This window comes from Ceratotherium simum, unplaced genomic scaffold (genome assembly GCF_057802395.1).
Source record: "Ceratotherium simum simum isolate JZ-2026a unplaced genomic scaffold, ASM5780239v1 HiC_scaffold_43, whole genome shotgun sequence".
Taxonomy (NCBI): Eukaryota; Metazoa; Chordata; class Mammalia; order Perissodactyla; family Rhinocerotidae; genus Ceratotherium; species Ceratotherium simum.
In genome coordinates, this window is record NW_028261259.1 from 656,528 (window position 1) to 664,719 (window position 8,192).

At 41.4% G+C, this 8,192-nt stretch overlaps 1 pseudogene; it reads right to left on the minus strand.

Moving 5' to 3' along the window:
• Positions 1 to 5,701: 5,701 nt before the first annotated feature.
• LOC101388391 (olfactory receptor 2V2-like) lies at positions 5,702 to 6,692 on the minus strand (annotated as a pseudogene).
• Between the last annotated feature and the right edge of the window lie 1,500 nt (positions 6,693 to 8,192).

An 8,192-nucleotide genomic window follows, 5' to 3' on the forward strand; every position in this document is an offset into this window, starting at 1 on the left:
CTAATCTTACCTTCACCTTTTTGAGGAAAAGCCCATGCCTTGCATTTATTCAAGAAAAAAACAAAAACACACACAGTGTCCACCCCTTATTGCCCCTGGTGGTCAGGCTCCTGGCTCTCTGCTGCTCTCCTGGGCCTGTTTGTTTTCCTGGGCAGGGAAAGGTCATCTCTGATGCCACCTCATTCACAGTGGCAGACGCTGGCGTTAAGAGGGTCAGACTGTGGGACACTGTATGAATACAACAGATACGATCTCATTGTTTAATAAACTACTTTAATAAACTACACAAACACATACACAGTTTTTGCAACTGCAAGTGTAAAGCAATTTTACATATTTGTTAAAAAAGTTGACCTACCTGATTATAATAGAGATTTGCCACATGCATGCACAAAAATCCCCAATAGAAATTTGGCGGGGAAAGATTTAATAAGGCAGTTGGCAAAACCCAGGGGCTTGTGAGCATTTTTAATTGTTTATTATAGAAAATTTCAAGCCAGGAAAGTCCTTCAAATACACAAAAGTTAAACAAGTATTACCAACGCCCACGTCTGTCCTCCTCGGCCAGATTCCTGCTTCTTCTATTCCCCTATTCTCTCATGCATATTCTCTCTCTATTTCTTTATTTTAGCAAATTTCTCAGTTTGGAGTTGTGCACAGTGAGACTAGTTATGAGATGATCACAACTCTTGTTTCCTAAGGAGCATCAGTTAACTGAACTGTGTGCCTGGGCATGAGGCAGTGCTGTGGGACCCTGTGGGCCAGCACTCCCCACAGGTCTGTGCACTAGCAGGTGCTCGGTGGATATTTGTCACCTGAAAACCCAGTCCTTGTCCAAGGAAATGAATTAAGGGCACAAAGTCTATGCCAAAAATATGCAGATGAAATGAAATAGGAATTCCCCCATCACTGGGCTAATTAAGACAAAGACTGGTAAAACTTGTGTTTGGGTGATTGTAGTGCAAATTCCTGCATCTTTGGACTTGGCTGGATTAAGTCTCCTCTGAATTTTCTTCCGATCCAGCAACTCAGTGGTTATAGATAAAGAATTCTGGTTGAAGCACTCAAGATACTTATGGATTGAGGGAAGTAGAATCCTGGAGAGATCTGAGTGGGCAAGGATTTAAACAGAGAATGCTTCCTGGAAGAGGAGACTTTGGACTGAACTGAAATTTGGACAAGGCAAAAATGGGAGATAAGAATGAGGAGACTAACCAGAGAGAGATTGAATATTTTGGAGCTTAAAATTAATTTGGTAGATGGGGCACTATGTAAAGTGGCTATCAGGAGGGGATCAATAAAATAAACTATGGCCCATTCACACATGGAAAACATTGCAGTCTTTGAAAAGAATGAGGGAAATTTGTAATAGTGGTTGCTTTGAACTTGAACTAGGTAGCAAGAGGAAGAGGTGAAAAGAAGACGTACTTTCACTATGTATATATGTTTTGCATTTATTACCTTTTAAAAATTTGCTTTGGGGCTGGCCCCGTGGCATAGTGGTTAAGTTTCCACGCTCCGCTTCAGCGGCCCAGGTTCGAGGGTTCAGATCCCGGGTGTGGACCTATTCCACTCATCAAGCCATGCTGTGGTGGCGTCCCACATACAAAATAGAGGAAGATGGGCACAGATGTTAGCTCAGGGCTAATCTTCCTCACCAAGAAAAAAAAATTTGCATTAATAGTTAATTTGGAGAAATGTGGGCAGAGAATGGCAGGTTTCATAGACAAAGCAAAGACTCTTCTGTCTCTGCAACTATTCCCTAGGTGATTGTCAAAGACAAAATGCACCAGACAGTTAAAGAGATGATTTCATTCAGGCTATTGTAACAGGAAGGACATTTGCTAATGAGGAAAGTCTCAAAGAGGAGGAGGAAAGCAGGGGGTTTATAAAACAAGGGGGTCATTGAGGAGAGATGGAGGCAGGTCTTATCTTAGACTGTGCGAGAGCAGGGTGGTCTTTTGTGGTTAGCCTGTTGGCCCTTTCTGGGAACACAAAAGGGTGGGGGGGATTTCTTAACCATTCCTGTTTTCAGACAACTCAAGGCTCATAAGCTATCTCATCCAGTCTCAGGGCTTTAAACTTCATCTGTACTCTGAGTTAAGAAAAGTTATCCAAAATTTGGAAATAAAGCTGAAGGATGAATGCATATCCTTTCAATGTCATTGTTTCACAGACTCAACCAAGGGTTATAAATACTCTAGGAGAATATACCTATGTTTGACTTTGCTATTTACCATTTGATTAGAGCTCAGACACTGAGATTACACCATTAACTTGTAAATTTCTGTTTGATGAAAAAAATAATTCCACATATCTAATATATTATCTTGTAGGTCATTAACCAGTTTTGTACCTAACTTGGATTTTTATTCTATCCTTCCTTTATTAGATTGCTTATAAATTCTCACTCCTCAAGTGCTCTTTGAACCAGTTTAACCATCCTATTGGTTGCTTCATTAATTACTATAAGTTGAATAAAATCTTTGACACGTTTATTTTATATTTATTTGAGCATCAGGTTTTTACCTTTCAAAAATTATAGTTTGATGGCTTTAGATGTCCTTCCCAGTTGCTTGGGTGGACTCACCTCAGGGAGCAAGTCAACTTTGCTGAAGAAGTGTACGTCATGGCTGCTTAAACCCAAGTGCGTGTCATCCTGGTTCCCAGAATGATTCCCGAAGGGCTAAGGACTCTATATTATTGAGTTTCTAGTTTTTTGTTTTTTTTTTTTTGGTGTTCTGAGTTTGTGTCTTTGTTTTTGTTTCTGGTTCTTGGGCAAGTGCAGTTCTGGCTCTATGCTGCAGACAGCAAAGAATTACACCCCATTGGCGGCAGCCGTGATGAGAATCATGGTCTGACCGTTCAGCGATGCCTGTCAGATGGATGGTGGGGAAGAATTATCCTCTGTGTTTGAATTTGCAATTTACTGTTTGATTTGAGCCTAGGCACTGTGAAGTTCCATGTTAACTTGCAGATTTATGTCCAGTAGAAAACATGACTGTAAGGTGGTGGTTTTACCGCCTTATAAGACATTAATCATTTTTGTATCCTAGAAATCTTTTTCTAACATTCTTTGATTTTTAAAATAAATTTTCTGGAGCCAGCCCTGATGGCCTAGTGGTTAAAGTTCAGCGCTCTCACTGCTTCAGTGGCCCAGGTTCGTTTCCTGGTCGCAGAACCACACCACCTCTCTGTCAGTTGCCACGCTGTGCCAGCTGCTCACATAGAACTAGAAGGACTTACAACTAGGATATACAAACATGCGCTGGGGCTTTGGGGAGGGGAAAAAAAAGAGGAATATTGGCAACAGATGTTAACTCAGGGTGAATCTTTCCCTGCCAAAAAAATTAAAAAATTAAAAAAAAATAAATTCTCTGATGGCCTATATAAAAGCTATCGCTCTAAGAACTAGCTTAACTGTCTGATTTCCTCATTAATTGAGTGACATTGAATGAGAGTTGTGTTTTTAACTGTAAAAAAATGAAACTTTGACAAGCTCATATAGAAAAGGGATATATGATCAGTCCTTCCCTTTATTTATCAGTTTTTATGATAATGAATTATGAACAAACATTTTTAAATGTCTGATGACAGAGATAGTAAATGATCATATTCAGAAAGGAAAAATGTTATCAGAAACATCCCAATTAATGACACCAGGAAGGGCTGGAGAGTCAGGGGGCACATCCCAGTCTGAAGCCCTGTGTTCTTGGTGAACAGACTCCACCACCCAGGAAGGGCTGCTCTGATCAGTCAGTTGGGTCAACAATGGGGTCTCTCTCAGTGCAGGGAAGCCAGTGCACCTCCATCTCTTTGAAGGAAATGGGCCTGAAACAGAAGCAGGAGGGACATAGGAACTGTAGAGAAGAGAAAGAAAGGCTTGTGTGTTCAGAACTATTCTGGAATCTCCTCCTATCCTGTGAAAATAGGAGTTGACTGAGGTGCTTGGAGCATTCCCCATCCACAGGGAGGAAATACAGAATGTCTTCCATGAGTGCTGTGGGAAGGTTTTCAAGGAATGCATTAGGATTGGTTAAAATGGAAAGAAAATGTGTTCTGAAGGAAAAAACAAAGAAAAACCTGGAAGAGAAAGCTCCATGTTAAAACCCTGGCAGAATCTTTAGGGGTTAAGAAAAAGCCTTCCAGAAACAAAAATTAAACCACAGAGGCATTGTATATCCTTCATCTATAAAGAGAGCAAGGAAGGAGTGGGCTAGACCAGGAGGGGAGGGGTTTCTTGCTGGGAGCCAGTAGGGAGGTCTTATCTGTGGAAGAGACCCCTCACTGGGTCAGGGCCAGTACCAGGGTGAGGGGTTTTATTCTCTGCCACTCCTCACTCCACCACTGTTCTCTCCTCTGCTGTGACTAAGGGAAGTTGCTTCTATTTTCACAAATCCTTGGAGACTCCTCTGCAGCCACACCTCTGTCCCTAGTCTCTGGCAATTAAAATTCAAGGGAAGGGAGCCTCCTGAAAAGTTCTCTGCTCATCTCAGCTCCACCAACAAAAAAACTTTCTCCTAAGGGGAGGTGTAGAGGAGAACTGGGGAGTGAGGGCAAGGGACGTAACTAGTCTGAGCCCCAGGGTCCTCATCTGTAAAAGGGACATACTGATGTTCACCCCAAAAATGTTAGTAGTGAGAATAAAGCTGAACAGACAATCTAAAGTCATCTTCCCATGGTAGGTCCTAAGAATCAGAGCTGCTATTAGTGCTTCTGCCCTCTGTTCTCTCCAAGCCTGAAAACAGAGGAAACACCTTTCTGTGGTTTAGTCCAACTTTCAGAACCTAATGCTGTCCTCTCTTTCTCTCTATCTTCAAGAAAGATTTTTTTTTTCCAGGTAAAGATAGTTTTACTGCAAATGTGTACAAGATACTGGTCAGAGCTTAGATAGATGGAAACAAATACTATCAATAGTTCAAATACAAATATTTGAAAACATTTCGAATAACACCAAATTCTGTCATTTATGTTCCAATCCTAATCCAAACAGAAAAAGTATAACCAATTTTTCTGTTACAGAAACTGAAGAGATAAAAAGCGACTAATTTTGCTTGAGGATTGTATATACACAGCACTTTCATGTGTATTTCCCATGTGCCTGATACTGTGAATATGCAAACAAGCAAGTTTTTACCCCTATCCTTATGAATCTCAAAAACTGCATTTTATTCTTGGAAGAAGTCTTTATAGAGGGTGAAGGGTGAGCACTCTCTAAAGAGAATTTTACAAGCTTGTTTTTTGTCATGTGGAAGCTTTTCACCTAAGACACTAGTGCAAGACATAATATATATAGGAGAAAAGTGATATCTATATATACACATAGAGAACATAGAGTGCTGCTTAGCACATAGTAGGCTCTAAATAAATGGTAGAGATTAGCAATAAGAATTAAGAAGTTAAGCTCAGGGCATCCTCTGATAGTAGATGTAGTTCCAATTTTGAATAATAAGTAATAGCAATCCCAATGCGTTACTTCTGCGCAGATCTTGAGTTCACAAAGTCCTGTATTCCATTTTAATGTATTTTACAAAAGAATTAGTCCAAAAAAGACTGGGGGGAAAAAGCTGGTTTTTCATCAGAGCTAAAGAGTACTGCTTTAGGGTTTAAAAAGACCTCTGCAAGCTTTGGGTGTCATAATCCTCATTATTAATGAGGAAACTGAAACTCACATAAAGTAGATTATTTATGCAACATCACATAGCCAGGAGGTGGCAGCACCAGGCACAGGATGCTCTGGACCTTCAGGCCTGCCTGCCAACCCTGCAATGGTCCAGCCCCTTCCTCGGGGTCCCCATCACCTCCCGGTTCCTCAAGCTATAAATGAGAGGATTGAGCATAGGAGTAAGGACCGTGTAGAAGATAGAGACCACCTTGTCATGGCTGGGGGCCCGGTAGCGCCTAGGCCTCAGGTAGATGAACATGGCTGCCCCATAGAAGAGGGAGACAGCTGTCAGGTGGGAGGTACAGGTGGCCAGAGCCTTTTCACCAGCCTGAGCAGAGTGCATCTGGAAAACAGCCCTCAGGATGCGAGCATAGGAGGCCAAGATGATGGAGAAGGGAAGGAACAGCATGAAGACACAGCAAGAAAATATCACATTCTCAGAAAGGGATGTGTCTATACAGGCCAGCTTCAACAAAGATAGCATCTCACAAAAGAAGTGGTCCACCTCCCTCAAACCACAGTAGGGAAAGGTCATTACTACTACCATCTGGATCAAACTGTCTATTATCCCAAAGGCCCAGGAGTTCCCAACAATCCCAAACAGATTCTCTGACTCATGAGGATGGGATAGTGAAGTGGGTGGCTAATGGCCACACAGCGATCATAAGCCATGAGTCCCAGCAAGAGCCCCTCCGATCCCACGAGACAGACAAAGAGGCCAATTAGTATGCCACAACCCACAAAGGAGATGGACTTCCTGCCAGACAGGAAGTTGACTGCCATCTTTGGCGCATTGGTACAGACCAACATGAGGTCCATGAGGAAGAACTGACTGAGGAAGAAGTACATGGGTGTATGAAGTCAAGCATCTATGTAGATTAGGAAGATGAGGAGGACATTCCCACAGAGGGCCACTGTGAAGACTATCATGATTGCTGAGAAAAGTACAAAGTCAGTTGGACTGTGGGAAAAAGATGCCCAAGGGGACAAAGTCATCTGTGGATGATTGGTTCAACCACGTCTCCATGGCTCAGTTGATGTTTCCGGTAACCTGTGAACATGGACAAAAAATATTGGTTTGACTGACATTTCTTTAACCTCTGCATTCCACATCTTCAGCTAGCTGTTTTGTTTGTAACTCATGAGGCCTCAGCAACATAAGCTTTGGGACATAGAAGAGGACACTCCTTCATATCCCTAAGACACAGCAATAGGAGTTCTCCCAGCTCATGGAATTGGACCACATATCTGTACTGGTGTGTATCCTTATCTAGATGAGTAGAAACTGAGTTATTTTATGTGTCATGGGACCTTTGGACAATCCCCTTTAGCAGGCAAAGTCTTGGCTTTATTGTATGATACAGAGTCTACTATCTGAGACCACATGGACTTGGTAAACTATCTCTAAGAGGGCTTAGGCCATTTCATTCCCATGAGATAATTTAGGTGTTATAGAAAGGGAAGGGAATGAAGCATAATTTTCTCTTTAGTCTGTATATCTTTCTGTATGTGCTGAGAGTTTATCATGCTGGCCACTCTGTTATGTTTGTAATATCAATTATGGAAGTGCTCTCTAGTGCCCCACATGAGAAGGAAGAGCTGCAGTTGGATGCCATTGTTGTCAATATTGGGTTGACAAAAAGTCACAATCCAATGGGGAGCAACAGTGACTTGGTTCCCAAACCTCTTAAGAACAGTGAGGTCTTTAATTGTGCTGAGACTTTTAAATAACTCCAGGATCAAGGCTTCAGTATAAGTGGGCTGGAATCAAGTACAGTTAATACCTACTTACAAAGTTACTTTTAGTAGAAATCAAAGAGCCTTCTTTATAAAAACCTTCTGACTGAAAACTTGCACCTGGCTTTCTGAACCTTTTACTCACTGCCTTATAAAAGTTTCAATCAATTTATTTGGATCGTGTCACTGAAAAGGGATTTTCCTTGATCTTTGGTCAAGAATTTTTTCTAAATATGTTACTATGGAATGGAACAGGAGGCATGGCCTGATTTTATACGGACAAAGCTAAATCGAGAAATAAAAGTCATGCATATTAAAAAAGATAAAACTCCCTTGATGCTATGATAGTTGCAGTATCTGAACCCAAGGCAAATAACAGAATAAATAATTATAAACAACTGAGTGGAAAACACTGCCATTATTCATGCACAACTCTTTTATTGTTGTCCTCACACTCACCCAGTGAACCTTGTCTTCACTGTCTAAGGCCTTTACGGTTTTTATAGGATTCTCTCTCTTCTCTCTCATCAGCCTCCTTCTAATTTCACTTGTCTCATTATCCATCCAGGGCTGCACTATCAGGCATTTTCATGGTTCTGAAGGTAGCACAGCAGTGAATATTTTTTCCTTAAGTTTGTATTAGCCATCTACTGCTGTGGAACAAATAGCTCCAAAATTTAGCAGCTTGGAATAAAACAGGGAACATTTGTTATCTCACAGTTTCTGTGCATCAGGAATGTGGGTGCAGCTTAGTTGTTTGCCTCTGGTGTTATGTCTCTCAGGAGGTTAC